The 20,043-nt window shown below is 33.2% G+C and overlaps 1 long non-coding RNA gene across 1 annotated transcript in view; it reads left to right on the top strand.

Annotated features, from left to right (window-relative positions):
- Positions 1-20,043, top strand: part of LOC122199961 — a 234,388-nt gene that overhangs the window by 52,762 nt on the left and 161,583 nt on the right. Inside the window, exon 2 of the long non-coding RNA XR_006193673.1 lies at positions 286-396. This is a non-coding gene — a long non-coding RNA (uncharacterized LOC122199961). The remainder of the gene's footprint in view (positions 1-285; positions 397-20,043) is intronic.

Raw genomic sequence — 20,043 nt, 5'->3', positions numbered from 1 at the left:
TAAATGTTTAAATATTAAGAACAGTAGAAATTTAACCTTTCTAAGGGAAAAATTCAGATGACAGATGGTATCATATTTATTCTATTCTTAGAGATTTGTCCTTTTGTTAAGGTTTAAATCAGAGTAAAACCTAGGTTAAAACCGTCTTTAATTTTGTTTGGTCTCAGAGTTAAATATTTGATAGGAAAATGAGATAGGAAAAGACAAGCTTGTTGTATCGGGTACCTGTTTTCTGTCCCTCCAAATCTATTCTTTAGTGATCTCAATTATGTATTTTGCTTTAAGGATCTGAACTTCATGGACACAGTGGAGGAGACTGAGCTCCCTTGATTTCTGACTGCATACAGTGTTCGGTCAATAAGAAGTCATATGGCATCAGAGGAAGAGAGGAGAAAGGTAGGATTTTGTGTCCCCTGGATCCCTTCTTGGGAGGTTGCTCCAGGCTAGCTGTATTTTTTTTTTTCCATGAAATGTCGCTGCTCCACTAAAGATGACCCTCCATATAGGACTTTCCATCTAGATGCTGAGGATCTCTTGTCCCGTTTCTCCAGGCTTAGACGTTGTAGCAGGTTTACAATTACTGGTTTCATGGCTCTGTACTATCCCTCGTAATTTTCTTATAAATGTGACTGTGGTATTTCCTGAAGGGACCCTGCATGATTTACTAGTGTTAACATGCTACAGGTTTGAGTGAATGGGATATCTGTTTGTCTTATCTCTAAGTAGAGTATGATGTAAGGGAGGCTGTTAGCTACATACAACTTTCAACCTTAAAAAAAAAAAAAGCTGAATTGTGATACAAATGATGAGTAATATGAGTGATGAATGATAATGAGAGATGAAAAAGTATCTATCTGTAATATTTAAGGATATTCAGTTGGTTTGCATTAATAACAGCCATATTGTTGCTAATGACTGGCTGCCAGGAATCTGTATTGACACGTATTTTGAATATACATCCTGATTACACTGATACATACTATTCATGTGGATAAATTGCTTGATAAACTTCTTTCCACCTGAAAATTGTCAGATAAAACCTTCATTCAAGCCTTAGAAAACTATCAGAGAACTTTAAGACATTTTCAGGGAATTAGAAAACAGTTAATTTTAAACTCATATAAAATGTTTTAAAAACATATTTTGGGGGAAGTGGTTATAAATTATTGATTTATATTACTGAAATTGTAATACAATGGCTTTCACTTAATTCATGTGTGTGTGTGTGTGTGTGTGTGTATGTAGTGTTTTATTTTTTCAAATAATGTATTTCAGATTAACTTAGAAGGCTTTTTTTTTTTTTTAACTTAGAAGTCTTTTAATGTTCAAATCAGTGGGACTCAATTTGGTTCAGCACCCATCTGCAAGAAACAATCCATTTGCAAATATACTATATGTGAACTAAAAAAGAAGAAAAGTACACCATAATCTTAGCTTTATCATGAAACTCACATTAGTTATGGAATGATTTCTATGCTATGGGCAGTCACTGTGTTTACCTCATAAGTAGTATCTTATTTAATCCATCAGCCAAGTAATATTAATTAGTACTATTTCAGTTAACGGAAATAGGACTTAGAGAGGTTTAACTTGCCCCAAGATATGCATTTAATTAACACTTAATTGGAGTTTGATCTGAAGACTAACTCCAAAACTCATGTTGTCAACCATTATGATAAATTGCTTGCTTGAGCGTTTTTATAGCTTAAAGCAATTCTTACGTCTTTGTCCAACAGCAATCAAAAATTTTTTTATGATCATTAATTAAAGTAGGAAGCATTACTTGTAACTGTATTAGTGTGTGCTTATTTCTTGACATTGTCATCTAAATTGGCTCAGTAACATCTTTCTGTAATGACTGTTAAAATAAGGCAGGAAAAATATAAGGTATGAAGTAGTGTAGTCTAAGCATGAATTAAAGGGGCAGCTGTGGGAATGTTAAGAAAGAACACATGTGGAGGAGGTCATAATGAAATAATTGACAGGATTATTTAATTAAAATCTAGACTTAAAAGGGATATTAGATATTATTTATTATCCTTTCTTTTATACACTAATGAAATGGAAGCCTAATAGATAAAATGGCCTCCCAATGGGCACTGTGGAAATATCTGAGGACAGTTGGTAAGAAAACACTTCCTTTGATGTTTCCACTAAAACAGACATCAACATATTTTAATAAATTTGAAAAAAATGAGACATTATCTTTAACAAATGAGTAAATATTACTAAAGAACATATTAGTTGAACATCTATATTTAGGTTTATTTCTGGGCTCTTGATTCTTATCTATCAATTTGTTTTTATGACAGTATCATACTATTTTAATTACTATAGCTTTATAATGTAGCTTGAAATCAGGAAATATGATGCCTCCTGCTTTGTTTTTCTTTCTCAGTATTGCCTTGGTTGCTTAAGTTCTTTTGTGGTTCCATATGAGTTGTAGAATTGTTTCTTCGACTTCTGTAAAAAACACCATTGGAATTTTGATGGGAATTGCATTGAATTTATAGATAACATTGGTTAGTATGGACATTTTAACAAATTAATTCTTCCAATCTATATACAGGTGATATATTTACATTTATTTGTGTATTCTTCAATTTCTTTCATCAGTGGTTTGCACTTTTAAATTTAGAGGTCTTTAACCTCCTTGGACAAATTTATTCCTCCCTGGTTAAATTACAATTTGTTGCTCTTGTAAAGGGGACAATTTTAATTTTTTTTCAGATAATTCATTGTTAGTGCATAAAAACACTACTATTTTTGTTTGTTAATTTTGTATCCTACAAATTCACTGATTTATTGGATCTAACCATTTTTTGGTGGTCTTTAGGATTTTCTATATATAAAATCATGCCATCTGCACATGATTTTCTAATCTTTCTAATTCTTTCTAATTCTTATGCCATCTATCTGTTTACCTATCTATCTTTCTATCTATATTTTTGTGATTGCTCTGTCTAGGATATCCAGTACTGTATTCAATAGGAATGGTGAGCACCCTGTCTCATTTTTTACTTAATAAAATTTAGATTCCAAATGAAGCTGTGAGCTGTTTTTAGGAAAAGAAAAATAAGGAGATACAAATAAGAAAATATAAATGTTCCTTTTTTAAACTGTCATAGCATGGTTATAAAAATTTATTAAAAATATACAAGGATTTTCTTTTTTGATATAAAAATCCTTATGCTATTTAATCACCTGCTGTGTCATCATCCACGTGGCTTCTCATTCTTCAGTTGTTAAATGATAGTGTTTTACCTGATCTGAATTTTTCATGAAATCAGTAATTCAAGACAGTCAACAATCACATCCAATATCCCACTTAGAGACTTTATAAAATGCTACATCTTTGTATATTTGATATTTTTCTTTGAAATTAATTTGAATTACTTTTTTACTGTATTGTTAAATATAGGAAAGATCTACCAACAGAGATCGTGACATAACATGGGAAATAGAATTTATTGTTACATGTGTAAATAGCAAGTATTTTATAACTGGTTAGTCATGGGTAAATATTTTCCACCACTTTACTGAGTATGGTTGACATTCAAAAACTGTACACGTGTAATGAATCCAAGTTAAAGTTAGGAGATAAGTATGTACCTCTAAAACCACGATTACAGCCTATGCCATAAGCATATCTATCACTTCCAAAAGTTTCCTTCCACCCTCTTCAACTTATTATAATTTTTTGTGATAAGAAAAACTAACATAAGATCTGCCCTCTTGGTAAATTTTAAGTATTTGTAAGTATACAGTACAATATTGTATTTATTGTAGTTTAACAATGTTATTAACTATAGGCTTTATGCTGTACAGTAGATCTCTAGGACTTATTTATTTTGTGTAGCTCTAACTCTGTATTCTTTGATTAATATTTCATTTTCCCCTAATCCTATCCTGAACAACCACCATTTTACTCTCTGTTCCCGTGAGTTTGACAATTTTAGATTCCTCATGTAAGTGGTATCATGTAGCATTTGTCTTTCTGTGTCTGACTTCTTTCACTCAACATGATGTAAAAGGAAATGCAGTGTAACAGCTAAAGATTTGTTAGATAATATTGCTAGGTTTATCCATGTTGTCACGAATGACAGGATTTCCTTCTTTTTTAAGGCTGAATAATGGTCAGTTGTGTGTATATATCATATTTTCCTTATCCATTTATCCATTGATGGAAATTTAGGTTGCTTCTGTGTTTTGGCTATTGTGGATAACATGTATGACATTTGTTTCCCCACACAACTTTGTCACTGCAAGGAATAGAACATATTTGATTAGATAATAAGTATCCCTTTAAGAGTGTATGTGCTAAAATTAAATAATTTCACAAATGTTTATTGCACACTTACCATTATACCGCAGCATTTATGTGTATGTATATGTTTGACATGGAAGTCTTTATAAACCAAAATATGTGTTAAAAATATAAATTTTAGTCATGCTATCTATCTGAAGACCAAATACAAATTTTCAAATTGTTGTCAATATATAGCAATGTCTATTTGCATTTTATCTTTGGATTTCTATTCTTCAGTTTAGTTAATGAGCAAACCCTCCAGTTTTTAAATCTTTTGCTATTAATTTTGATGTACAGTGATTGTAACTTGAAGACAAGATCATTAATGCTGACACTAGATAATACTTAGTATTATTTTTTTTTTTTGCTTAATTTCATAAGAAAAAATAAGAGATTTAAATATGTTGTTTCTAGCAGATGTTGTTCAATTACATAGTATTATGGTTGTCTTGTCCTCTTCCTGAGTTCACTGAAAAATAAAAATAAAAATAAAGCCCTTCCATATCCTTATGGGCATCAGTTTTCCTCAAGATTTGTGGAATGATACTTTCTCAAATGGAAAGTAGGTTTAATATTTTTTATTTCCTTTAAAGATATCAATGAAAATTCCTCAGCAGCTGAATGCCAAATATGTTCTAAATGAGTTCACTCTTTTATTTCTTCTCTTTGGCCTTTTTTAAGTATAGAGATTTATATGCTTGAGTATGTGTGAGCACAAACATAAACACACTCATATAACACACACACAACAGACATGCATTTAAAATATGCCAAAATTGCTCTCAAGCCCATTGATTTTGGAAATAAAAGTTGTTTGTAGTGTAGATGTGATTGTCTAGGAGCATTTTAGATGAAAATGCAGTCAGCCTAGATCATAGTGTGAACTCTGAGCACTGTGTTGCTCATACTCTTATTTTTTATGTACAATTAAAAGAGAAGACCTGGCTTTAAAACAAGTTCATTCCATTTTTATTGCCATAAATTCTCCCCTTCTCATTGCCTCCAGCTCTTACGGGATGCACAAATATATTTCCTATTCTGAGCAGTGGCTCATAAATACAGAGAGAGAAGGAAGTCGTTGGAAAGCAGGTCTCTTCCAGGAGCATGGACAACTGCCTAGAAGGGCACTCAATCATGCATTTTGACTTTGGTAATTGAATGCTGTATCCATTTCTCTGCCACATTATCATAAAAAAAAAGAATATCTAAGGAAATGCAGTATTACAGCTAAATATTTGTTGGATAACATTGCTAACTCTTTTAAATGATCTCATGGCAAGGAATAAAGGGATTGAGGGGGGAGAAACTAGGATTCCAGTGTTGCTTTTTATTATATTTTTATGTCTGAAATGGTAATTATGCTTTTTAGTGCTATTCCATCTATTATAGTGAAAGTATGTGGGAACCTGGATTTTTCTGTAAGGGACTTAAATAGTCCATTCTCTTCAGTTAAACCAAATGTTAATATACCCTTTTTCCCTTTCCATGACATTCTTAAAATCTGTGTGCCTAAACAAATTAGCACTCTATTCTCAACAGACTCATTTGGAAGATAGAGCATGTTCACTGAGCAATAAGTAGGCCACGGGGAATTTAATCAGAGGGGCTGGGAAAAGAGGCATTTTACAGCTAATTGTTATTAATTGTTAGATGTTATATTTTATAGAAATTTAAGCTGTAACAAACTTCTCTTCCTTCCACCTTATACCTCACCTATCCTCTTGCAGTGTATACTCTTGGTCACAAAGAGAGGTAGCAGATGGGATTTGCATGAACAATCTGTACAGACTTTGGAACAATGAGTGTAGTGGCAGGACAGAGTTTTAAAATTTCTGAGAATCCCACACAAAAACATAAAAGAAGGTACATAGCAGAAATAAAAAAGCCATGGATACTTACAACGAATTTCAGTACAAGTTATCCCCATAAGCCTCAATATACAAGTGGTAAGGGAAAACCACCAAAGTTATGTGGTTTATTTGGTATGAAAGTAGAGGAATGCAATATGGAATATTATAGACCTGGAAACAAGACAAGCCTGAAAATAGCCAGAAGGAGTTTACTGGGAAGGTTGGTAGGCTAATTTGAGAATTGTCACTGAAAATAAAGTTTTTATCCCCACACTGAGAGTGAGTGGGTACATAGGACCCTCAGCAAGTGCTAAGAAAGCTACCTTGAATATGCTTTCAGAAAGTTCATGAAAACTAACTTTATATAAAAATGAGCACTCAGTGAATATCAAGGTCAAATTCTATGTAAGTTTATTATAAAAAGAGAGGGGCGCCTGGGTTGCTCAGTTGGTTAAGGGTCCAGCTTCAGCTCAGGTTATGATCTCACAGTTCATGGTTTCAGGCCCCTCACTGAGCTCTGTGCTGACAGCTCAGAGACTGGAGCCTGCTTCAGAGTCTGTCTCCATCTGTCTCTGCCCCTCCCCTACTTGTGTGCTCTCTCTCTCTCTCTCTCAAATATGAACATTGAAAAAAAAAGAGAGAGAATGAGGAGCAAAATGTTTTTACAGGTAGCACTAAATACAGTCATGACTAAAAAACATTAAAACTGTAACCTCCAAAGTTACTAAAAGACATTAAGAAAATGATGAATACATGAAAGAACAATATAAATTGTTTCAAAAACTCTGGTATGAGATAGTTGAACATGGAAAAAGAACTAGAAATAAAAGAAAAAATAATTTTAGAAGTGAAATGTAAAGACACATAAGACAAAAATAATGCCTATTATTTATTGATGCTTAGTAGATCACCCCAAAATGAAACAAAAAAAACCCCCACATTTATTTCACAGTATGTGCAAGACAGAAATTGTGTACAGTTTACTGGCTGTTTCTAGCTCAGGGTCTCTCACAAGGCTGAAATCAAGACATCATCCTGAGTAGTCATCTCAAGGTTTAATAGGAGAAAGTCAGTTTTCAGGCTTATTCCTGTATCTCTTGCAGGCCTCACGTCCTTTCTGGTCATTGGCTAGACATTAATTCCTTGCTAGGTATGCCTCTCCAACTGAACAAATGAGAGAGTGAAGGAAGGGCAAAGAAGGTGGAAACGATAGTCTTTTATAACCTAATCCCAGAAGTGGCATCTAATTGTTATTGTTGTATTCCATTTATTAGAAGTCCCTATATCCAGCCTACATTTCAGGGATACACGAGAATATCCAGAGGTGGGAATCATTGAGAGCTACCTGTTATAAGAGGTGAAACATTAAAAAAGAAATTAAAAAAGAAATGAAAATGACAAGTATTAAAGATAGGCAATGAAGATTTTATGTATGGCTAATGGGACTCCATGAAGAAGCAAATCAAAGAAAGGGATCACAGCAAGTATGAAAAACTATAAGAAAGCTTTTTTGAATTAACAAATATAGGCATTGAAGATACATAGCTTCTAACCTAACTAAAAGTGATCCAAACATTCATTCTATCCCTCCCAATGAAAAAACACACCACCACAATCATTGCTGAATACCTATCACTTACACTCTTATTTAGTGTTTTTATTTAACTTATGTTCTGAGATTTTAGTTATCATAGCATTATATCCTGAATTTAGAAGGCCAGCTATATTTTCTATATACATTAAGGTAAGTCATTTATACATTTATTTTTAAGTTATAGATATGTGAAACTAAAATCAAATAGTATAATATATGAGGTAAGAGTACCACATTGGGAATGAAGTATCTAGCACATAGTTAGTGTTCAATAAATGATAGGTTATTTTGACAGATAGTAGGAAGTGGTTGTACATAGGTATGTTCAGAACTACCCCTGACATTGGAAAATCTAGGTCAGGATTAATGTCAATATAGTGAGTCAGCCAAGACATTCATAAATTACAAAAGCTAGCATGACAATGGAAGGATCAGTCTATGCACATGGGTTTTGTGGGCATGATTGCGTTTTCTTGCATTCTGTGGGAACTAATCTCTTATCCTTTAGCTTGGACTTTGATATTGTTTAGGGAACATGGATGCCGTATGCTGAAATGACATTATCAGCTCTCTCTAGCTTTGTGTTGCTTTCCAATGTGCCAGATAGCTATATGATATGCAGCACTCATAAGTTATTTCAGAGTGTTTTTCTATTTCAGGATAAGTCCTTAATATGTATGGTACTGATAGGGATTAGGATGTACTGTTAATAGGTGGTAGCATTCGCCACTTTCTCATCCAATTACTAAGTGACTATGTAATCATTTGTCAAATACTATCTTTTGCTGAGCTGACATTTGCATTTCCAATAATTTTGCATAATTAGGTTATAAATAGTTCTTTTGTGAAATTAGGATGATGATTAAAGTTTAAAGGTATACGAATATATACATATAATTCTTTCATAGAAAGTAGTCCTAAACAAAATAAAAGGAAGATAACTGGTAAGAAATATCTAAGAAATGTTACCCTTGGGCAAAAATAGTCTTTCTAGTATTCCTAATATTGAAAAGAATGAATGCAACACTTACAAAATTCATAAACTTTAGAGTTCAGAGAACAGGTAGTATCAATAAAAAATCAATTAATTAGGATAAAAAATTTCTGGTCCCTAAATACAGAGGAAACTAACAGGGAGAATGAGGCATTAAAACTAAGGCCCATAGTTTCACTGTAAGAGAAAATAAGAGAAAAAAAATTCCCTTCAGCAGCTGGAACCTTTTCAATTCTCTGATAATGAAAATTGCTGGGACTTTAGTGCATGGCCAGGTTATAAAGTGAATAGTTTAAAAACATTCTAATTTAAAGTGTGTATCTCTTTTTTTTTTTCTTCTTTTGGACTGTAGCTGCATGTTTATTCCTTTTTTGAATTTTCTCTCTATGGAAATCCAGAGGAAATTAAGTCTTACACCATGTTCCAAAACTCTACAGCTAGGTTATTTATCTGTTCCCATTTCTCCATCTCTAGGTACCACAATAGGCATCCATACAGGAACATTTGCAATGGCAAGTTGTGAATCATATATTGAAATTTAAAATGCCTCTGCACCGAGGGGAAATAGCTATCCTAGGTAATCACTGCTCCTGGGTACTTGGGAGCAGATTTACATCATGCAGCAATAAAGAGAGTGCTTTTTGGAAGTTGCATGTGGGACAAACTTTTCTTTATCTATGAGCATGTCCTGCCCCATCACTCATTATATTTCACTAGCATTGGACTTCATTTTCTTTTCTAATGTACAAAGATTTCCTCATGTATGAGGATCTTATATGAACTTATTTTTCTTGCTGAAAAGATTCTGTCCATCTGTGTCTTAATCATTATGGGCTGAATAACAAAATACCATAGACTGGTTTGCTTATAAACAACAAAAGTTTATTTCACATAGTTCTGGAGGCTAGGAAATCCAAAATCAAGGTGCTGGCAGATTTGGCATCTGATGAAGGCGAGCTTCCTGGTTCTAAACAGCCATGTTTTTGCTGTATCCTCACGTGGCAGAAAGGATGAGATAGTTCTCTGGGGGTTCTTTTCTAAGGGCACCATTCCCTTCATGAAGGCTCCACTCCTATGACATAATCCCCTCCCAGAGGCAACACTTCCTAATACCATTACATTGGGAGTTAGGATTTCAACATATGAATTCTGGACTCAAATGTTATGTCCAAAGCAATCTCAATTTCCTCAAGGCACCTACTTGTCATTAAGGTCTTAACTTAAATGTTCGTTGAGGAGTCTTATTTTCCTAAACCAACTTAACCTCCTCTTTCCATATACTCATGCCACCTATATCTTTGTTTAAATAATTTATTAAAATTTTAACTAAGTAATTCTTCATATAATTTCAGATTTCAGGTATTTTGCCCCTGCGTGGTTTTATTTAACATTAAACTACAAGAGAAACTCAACAAATATATTTTTTTAATGAACATGCAAATAATTAATTAAATTTGTCAGCTCAGTGGCAGGCAGGAAACTTCCTTTTTGGCTGATGAACTACTATAATAAATGGAAGCATAGTATAGGATAAAAAGCATTCAACTTGGAGTCAGAACTTCGGGGTTCAAGTGCTGTTCTATAAATTTTTAGCTGAATGCTAATTAAAAGACACTCTATGGGTTGGGTCCTTCAACTGTAACATAAAGACACTTTACTCAAACAGATACTTTCCTTTATTTAGAAACTATTTAGATATTCCACAGTGGAGACAAAAGTTCTTCACAATGTAAAAAATGGTGTGCTATAGAATGCAATATTGTCCACAAGGCAGTAGCCTGCATATCAAATGTCATTGATTAAAACACAGGAGAAAATGATGAAATTTTGCTGTCTTAAAATTTTCATTAAAACGTTTAACAAATTGGTAACAATAGTCACAAAGTTCAAGATTAGCTTTGCATTGCACTCAACAGAATTTCAGAAAGAATACTGCTGGTATTTAGGTTTCTGAGTTTCTTGGTCTTGCTGTCTTGCTATGCATAATGCCAGCGTTGAGACCAAAGATTAAAATTAGGTTTTATCTGAGATAAAATGGTAAATTCAACCCATTGCAAGAAACAATTTTTCAATATTATTGTATGCATAATTCTTTATATAATGGTAAAGATAGTGAAAACATGCAACAGCCACTACTTTGAAAATGATCTATTTACAATAAGTGATGCAGAAATAGCCATCAGGTAGGTAGAGGCTTCTTTTTCATGCAAGATAATGGACCCAGTCTCACTCATCAGGTGGACTGTGGACAGGATGGATTGCTGACTTGCCTATCTGCTTGGGTTTTAATGTGCACAATGACACTCTTATAGCTGGATAAGCTGAAACTTAAAAGTTGGGACCAACGATCAGGATAATATTAGGAGTTTAGTCTTCAACTTTTCAATCAACTCTAAACATGGCAAGGATATAAAATTTTTAAAGAACAAGAAAATAATTAAGGTATGGTAAACTCAAAATAAGCAAAATATCTCCATGGACTAGAAAGGAAATAGAAAAATGGTAAGTTAGTAATCAAGGACTAGAGCCAGGGCCTACTGGGCTCTGGGTCTGGATGCAGCTAGGATTTGCCTCCTGCAGAGTAATGGGATTCAAAGCTCAATGTGAATGGCAAGAGATCAGAGTCAACTTAATTGCATGAAACCTGGGGCAGGTGCAGAGCTCACTAGCCTATGAAATGTGATCAAAAGAAAGTTATGGCTTCTGCCTGAGACTATAGTTTATATAAACATGCATACCTGCAATGTTGAAGCATACAGACAAACCTTACCAATAGGATCTAAAATTAAGCCATTCTACATTTAGTGACTGATTTTGAGATGAGTTCACAGTCAGAAGAGACCTAGAACCTTGAACCATTAAAAAAAAAATGGTACCAGAATAAAGTTCCATGGGAACCAAGTTTTATTTATGAAAGAAAGTGGGATCCCTGTGGCAACTAGGAAAAAAAAAAAAAAAAAAAAAAGACTTTCCCAGATTGGAGTAAGAAAGATGGAAGGAGGCTTGATCCAGAGAGTAAGGTTTTGTGCCTTTCCCCAAGCAGAGTCCAGAGAGGTGATATGCCCTCACACAGTACATAGCTGTGAGGCCCATTGGGGGCCAAACAGATGAATTCTTAGATAAGCTGTGGATATATCTGTAGGACTATCTATATAGGTCTGTCTGTAGATAGACTACCATCTGTGTTATGGACATAGCAGAGAAGATCTTCCAGACCCACACAGGCCAATAGAAAGACAAAAGTGACCTTGAAATCAGTGATTGATGATCATTTGGATTGATGGACATATCAAGGGCTATTTCTCCTATTTCCTTCCTTTCACCCATATACCTTGCCTGAGAACTGGATAAGCCTCTTAGACACAATCCAATACAAAATAGAAGTTCCAATTTGATCAATACTCTTTTCTGCTGGTCTGATAAATATGAGTTTAAAATAGAAATTATGTTGTCTTGCCTACTAAGATTCATACCAGTTTCCAATCCAAACAATTCATGCAAGTAAAATATGGTTCTAAGTTACTATGAGGTTAATGAAATGAACAGGGAAACTGGACAAGCTAACTGGATGGTAGGACTAGGGGTTGAGTTATACCATTCAAATTCTTTGTCTTAGTTGGGGTTTGACACCATTTATTGGCAGTTGTTGCTCTGGTTTAGACTTAGATGAAATTGTCTTTGCCCAAAGTGGGAGCAAATGGCAACAATTCCAGTTATACCCTTCTTGTGAGATGCCTCTTTATTGTTCCAGGTAACCACTTTTTTACATCTCATTTCCCCCCACAGCAGAGATTTCCTTCAGGTTATCCCTTCTCCTACCATCTTTTCTGAGGTGGAATAAGGAGAATAATCAATTTATATACAAATCGGTGCTATGGTGCAAATTTTATTCAACATAAAAGTGGCATTTTCTCCTTGAAAGCTGTAGATGGAGTACAACTAAGACCTTCCCCTTTTAAATCCTTTTATCACCTTAGTTATAAACAAAAGGTGCCCAGTATGAAATCCTCAAAGAGCCAAGGATTTCCTAGAGTGCTTTTCCCAAGTAGTTTTAGTAAAAAGACACACTGATTATATTGCCATTTGACTTGATAATGTTTTCCCCTCTCCCCTCTCAGCCTAAATCCAGAGTCCCTTCTACCCATGTCCACGTTTGCCTGGAAAAAAGTGAAACCAGCCTTCTGGAGAGCCATGCAGATACTCTTTGACAATTGTAATTTAACAAACCAATAAACAAGATCAGGACTAAAAAAGTTCAGATTTTTAAAATGTTGAATCATCTTAAATTTCCATTTTTATAAGATGATGCTCAAATAATTCATTGGAAACATAGATTGTTAAAATATGCCAGAAGCTGAACTTACAAGGAAAATAAAATACACTGTGTTTTGTGTACACACAAACGTATGCTGTGAAGTCACCAGGAGAAAATAGACTTCTTTATTTTAAACCTCATATTTTTAAACTCCTATATTATAGCAAAGGGAAGACAGTAGTATATTTCTAAAGTCCGAGCATGTGTGTGTGCATATAGGAGAGGGGAACAAAATATTTTGTGCTCCAGTCTCAAAGAAAAAAAATCAGTACAATTGGAGAGAAAGGTGAAGGAGGAAGTCTGGTGCTTAGTATGAAAGTTCTTGATTCCTAAGATTGCCAGGGAGAGAGGTGGGTATCAGGTATTTGAATGGTCTATGTGAGCTTGGGCCTGTTATCAGCGAGTGTGACTGACTGAAGACCAGAGTTTACCCCCAAATACAATGTAAAGCCAATTGCTTGGACAATCCTGGAAAGGGAGAAGTGTTCACTAAGAATGACTGCTATAGATGCACACAGGGACACAGAGCTATATTTGGGAAAATAGATTTGGAAAAATAAAGCAACATAAATATTTGTGCACATTCATTCTAAACGAGAAAAAGAAAATATATTATCAAATAAGTGGTTATGAATGTGTACTGACAAATTATATTTTTCCCCAAAGCGGATTTTGTAGTTGTAATTTTCTTTTTTATAGGGTGCTGATTTCTCCACTCTCAGTTCCTTGGAAAAAATGGGACTTTTCTTTAAGCTTAGGATTTTATCTCAGACTTAATCTCCCTCAGTTGTGCTTACTTGTATTTCTGTATTAATGTTTCTGTAAGCACTTTGAAATCCTCATCTTTCTTAAAAATTTCTGAGCTCTTAAAATTGGATAATAAATCATCAAGGGTAACCATGTTCACAGTGCCTACTATGCAAAAATCTTTGTGAATATATTCATTTAGACATGGATACCATGACCTGAAACTGTAAAATTCTTGAAAAATAAACATAGAGGACAATCTTCATGACATTGTTGCAATGATTTCTTGAATGCTACATCAGAAGCTCAGGCAACAAAAGCAAAAATAGACAAGTGGGACTACCTTGAACAAAAAGCTTCTGTACAGCAAAGGAATCAATAAAATGAAAAGGCAACCTATAGAGTGGGTGAAAATACTGACAAATTATTTATCTAATGGGTTAATATCAAAAATACATAAAGAACTCCCATAATTTATCAGCAAAAAGACAAACCAATATTAAAAAATGGGAAAAAGACTTAGATTGACCTTTCCCTAAAGAAAACACACAAATGGCCGATATATGAAAAGGTGCTCAATATCACTTATCACTGAAGGAATGCAAGTCAATACCACAATATCACCCCACACCTATTAGGAGGGGTGTTATCAAAAATAAAAACAAAAGATAAGTGTTGGAGAAGATGTGGAGAAATTATACTGTCTACTGTTGGTGGGAACGTAAAATGATACAGCCATTATGGAAATTAGTATGGAGATTCCTCAAAAGTTAAAAATGGAACTACCATATGATCCAGGAATTTCGCTTCTGGGTACTTCTCCAAAATAATTGAAATCAGGATCTTGAGAGGATGTTTGCAATCTCATATAAATTATAGAATTATTCACAGTAGCCAAGACATGGAAACAACCTAAGTATTCATTGGCAGATGAATAAAGAAAATGCGGCATATACAAATAATACATTATTCAGCCTTAATAAAGAAGGGAATCCTGTCACTTTATGTAAATGAATCTTCATATCATTGTGTTCAATGAAATAACCAGTCACAGAAGAACAAATATTGCATGATTCCACTTATGTGATGCATCTAAAATAGTCAAACTCATAGAAACAGCAGAATGGAGGTTGCCAGGGGATAGAAGAGGGGGAAGTGGGTATTATGTTTCAGTTATGCAAGATGAATAACTTCTAGAGATCTGATGTATAACATTATGCCTATAGGTAATGATACTCTTTTGTGGACTTCAGTGTTTGTTAAGAGGATAAGTCTTACTGTTAAGTGTTCTTATCATAATTAAAAAGAAGGAAGAAAAAGAAATGGATACCATGAATGACAACTTGAGTGCTAGGTTGGCCTTTAAATCATTTTCCACATTATGTATGTAGACTTTGTTTACCTAACAATCCGTGTCCTCTTCCTTGGAGACCAAATTGTCCCTGTCAACCCACCGGAATTTTTCCTCACCCTGGTTCCTATTTGCATCATCATTGTGTGGTATTGTTTACTATATTTTCAGTAGTTTACTTGTCTACGTATATATTTTTTTTAATTCTTGAGGAATAGAGTAGCAAGAATCCTGTTTTTATTCATCTATTATATTGGATTTGGCCTGCGTAGAGTTGAAATATTTTGTTGGTTGATTGATTATATAAACAATTTCTATTCAATTTATGGTAATTTCCAAGCCTGTTGACTTAGATAAACCTCAACTAAATGATAGAAAAAGCGTCATGCATAATTGATGACAGATTTTCAAATATCTTTAAGTTAAACATATTATTTATGACAAGTTTTATCCCTTATGGGGAAAGAAGTACATGACATAGTGGTTTTGTCACATTAAAAATTTATGAACAAATTTAGAAAATAGTATGACTTTTCTCTGGGCTTGAGATTCCTCATTTCGAAAATGAGATATTTGTATAAAGTTGGTATCTCTTATATAAATACTTATAAAATGATTTGGAAAATGTTTCTTTTTTGTGAAGTATTTATTAGAAGTCTTTATTGGAAGGGTTCATTCTTCAAATATTTGGGGAACTCACCTGCAACCATCTGTTTATGGTGGGTTTTGTGTTTGTGAGAAAGACCTTTCACTACCAATATATTTATTAAATGAGTCAGGTCTCTCATTTTTCCTTGATTCAGTTTTGGTAATTAAGATTATTCTGGATATTTATCCATTTCTAAGTTTTTAATTTTAGTTGTGTCAAGTTCTTCACTGCACAGGATAGTGGATGCTCAATAACTTTTTTGGTGAATAATAAATGAAAGAATGTTAGACTTAAACATCTAGAATGAATCTTATGTATATCAACTGATGCTTCATATTTTTAGAGCTGCAACAAGATAATATTAAATTGTAATATTGAGCAAAAAGTAAAATCACAAGAAAATACATAAAGCATGGACAAACTAATTCATTGTACCCTGATACTTATGTATATTTTTCATTGATTTGTTCAATAGCTTTATCAAAAGAATTTTTTTTCTCCCAATCTCTTGCTTTTTCTCTCTCATGCCTCAAAATAGGACATTCAACATCTGTGTATTTTTCATGCAGGGACAGGATGATTGTCTATTCTTTATATAGGTTTTAAAGTAACCTACCTATTATTTATAGTATCAATCCTACCCATCATTGTACCTGAGATTCCTAAATTCTGGACTTTGCTAGCATTTTTGAGGCAAATTATTTTTCTCCTTGGTTATAAAGTCCCTTTTTACCTCTATTTTATGCTACAGCTTTCTCTGATCTCCTTTACCAGATTCCTATCTTCCATCTGCTTTCTGTCTTGTGGAAATTTGCTTAAGATTTTTAAAGATCCCTCCTATCTCTGTTTTTATTTATATCTGTCTTATCCCTTTATTATGTAGTTATCTCTTTATTATTATTTAGTTGAGCCTTGACAAGAAGAGCAAAAAACATACACTCTAAATTAGCTATCTTGTCCAAAATCTTAGTTTATGCTTCTTAATATATCCATAAAATGAATACTTATTGATTCAACTGTTTTCTCCTACAAATGTACAATATGCATTCACATTATCCATATTGTCTTTACTTTTTTCAACTATAAGCATGTGTGTAAATATATGCACATATATGTGATTATGTACATATATAATACATAATATACATGTGCTTATTATGTACTATATATACAATTTCTCATTGCTTTTGCCCATGTACTATTGGAGAACATTCCACAAATTTGATTGTTATTTGTTATCTGTAATATTAATCGGACCAGCCATAAACAGACTGCTTTGACAAAATACCGTTTCAATTCACATTCCCAACATGAACATATTGGGTACTTATCCACATCACTACCAGTAGTGGATGGTACTGCCCTTTATAATTGTTGCCAGCCTGATGAAGATGTATTTAATTGTTGCTTTCTTTTAAATTTTCTTTACCACAGGTTAGATTGAGCACCTTTGCACATTTTTTGGACATTTTGATTTCCTCTTCTGTGAGTTGCCTGTTTGTATTCAGTGACAACTTTATTATAAGGTTTTCTGATTTGTTTTAATCATTAGAGGAAGTTTTTAAAATAGTAAACATAATAACTTTTTTGTCACATACTTTGTCATAAACATTATCCAATGCTATTATTTTTCTTACAATTTTTAGAAGGTGCCTTTTCCACACTAACAACCTATTTATAAACATCTATATACGTCTGGATTCTGAGCTACTGTCTTAGTCAAAAAAGGCCTCCCACCCATGTATTCTATGAGAAGCTATTTTCTATAAACTAAAAATTAACTTCCGTTTTTTCTTGAAATACTTTAATTATTTATTTTCATATCTAATGATCCATGTATGTGGTTTTAACATTATATATATATGAATTAAATTTATATATATATAATATATATAATTATATATATAAATTTATATAATATATATATTTATATATATATTTATTTATATATATAATTTATATAATATATATATAATATATATAATTATATATTATATATATATAAATTTATATATATATAATTTAACATTATGTATATATATATATGAATTAAAAATCTAGATTTATTTTCTTTCCAATGAGAGGTCCTTTATTCTAACAAAATTTTAAAATAAATCTTCCTCTTCCTGTGATTTAAACTGCCATTTTTGCTACATATTAAATTTTCATATCTACTTTATTCAATTTATTAATTCTGATTCTGTCACTATAATCTTAAGCTACTTCTGAGTCCATATAAAATGTCTTTACGTTTAAGACCATCATAGGGTCTCCTCAGTGGCTCAGTCGGTTAAGACTCCAACTTTGGCTCAGGTCACGATCTCACAGTTCGTGGGTTTGAGCCCTGCATTGGGCTCTGTGCTGATAACCCAGAGCCTGGAGCCTACTTCGAATTCTGTCTCTCTCTCTCACTCTGCCCCTCCCCCACTCACATTCTCTCTCTCTCTCTCTCTCTCTCTCTCTCTCTCTCTCTAACATAAACAAACATTTAAAAAAATAAACAATTTTAAGACCATAATCTAGTTCATGTAGTATCAAAAATGCGTATCTTTCTTCGGTATTTTTAAAATGGTGTTTTAGTATTTTTTAAATGGATATTTGAGGATGTTTGCCTTTCCATGTTAAATTTGAATTATTTTAAACTATTTATTAAAAAAATAAATTCTGTGCAAAATTGCATTTATCTACATTTGGAAGCAATACATTTAGAAGACAGTCAGATCTTAAAGGGCCTTGTAAAAACCTCAAGGAGTTAGGATTTTTTGTTGTTGTTGAGTTCAATGAGTTTAAATGCATTTATTGAGACTCCAAATGAAAAGGCTCTGAGAAACAGAAGAAATTTGACACTAAAAGATTCTATTTTGTTTACAGAGTGAGGGATGATTGAAATAAAAGGGACAAGATCTGAGACAGGAAGTTCAATAAAGCAGCTGTTATAATCTTCAGGTGAAATATAAAGGAGGTGAAATGGTCCAAATGAGGGCTACAATAGTAAGGATAGATAAGTGGACAGATTCAAAAGATAGACCTGAGTGTTGGGCAAGGAATGAATGAAGCATTAAGATTTCTAAATTTCATGACTTCATCTATGACCAAAACGTGATACAGTATCTATACTTCATGGGATACAGTCTAGCCACAGAATAGAGAATAATATGTAAATGTGTTTATGACATAATAATACATTCAAAAGGCAGGAAGCAAAATGTAATAAACAAAATAAGTGTAGGTATATAAACAAAACAATATATAGCAAAAAATTAAAGCAATCTATCAAAAGCTACTCTAAATGAAAGAAAATGTTTACTTATATAACCAGTCACTTATTTTACAGAAAACAATAAGATGATATGAAATTAGAAATTACCCATTTTACTATTGCTCATAGTAAGTACTTTTATTAAATGTTTATTTTTGAGAGAGAGTGTGTGTGAGCGTGAGAGGGGAGGAACAGAGAAAGAGAGAGAGAGAGAGAGGAGAGAGAGAGAGAGGGAGATGTGGGGCTCAAACTCAAGAACTACAAGATCATTACCTGAGCAGAAGTCAGATGCTTAACCGAGTCACCTGGGTGCCCCTCACAGTAAGTAAGGGTGCTCCCCTCACAGGAGCATTGTTATGTGGCTAGCACTGTGTTGAACAACTTACCAGCGTTATGTCATTTTCTCCTCCCAAATCTCCTTTCACATAAGAATGCAATGGATTTCCTCTTTTTTATTTATCTTCTTATGAGTTAGTTAAGGAAGCTGCTGCTTATAGATATAGATTACTCTCTGAAAGTCATTCATTCACCCACAAGTGACAGAGCCAGAACTGATGTGCAAGCTAACATTGAATCTTTCTTACATTATGTTTCTTTTTCTTGTAGCTTTCACCGTACTGTGTACATATTCAGCACTAATTACCGTCAATTAATAAATATCATCTTCTGGTGCCTCAGAGAAGAGACAGCAATTATAGAAAATAGAGGAAGAGGTTTTTTTTAATTACACAAAAACAAAATACAACATTATTCATAAACCTGCAAAAGCAAAACAGAACATTATTTACAAGGCCATGACATGCACTTTAAAGAATCCCTAACCACTATCATTCAGAAAAGTATCTGGCAGCCAGGGAAGGTTGGAGGAAAATTTCATGGTTCTGTGTATTAAAAATCTATGACCCAACACTGGTATTCATGTTCTAACTACCTCTATTGATGATGTTCATTTGGTCATAAAAATTTTCACTATGA

This window comes from Panthera leo, chromosome D1 (assembly GCF_018350215.1).
Source record: "Panthera leo isolate Ple1 chromosome D1, P.leo_Ple1_pat1.1, whole genome shotgun sequence".
In the NCBI taxonomy this organism is placed as follows: domain Eukaryota; kingdom Metazoa; phylum Chordata; class Mammalia; order Carnivora; family Felidae; genus Panthera; species Panthera leo.
This window is presented reverse-complemented; position numbering and strand designations above follow the sequence as displayed.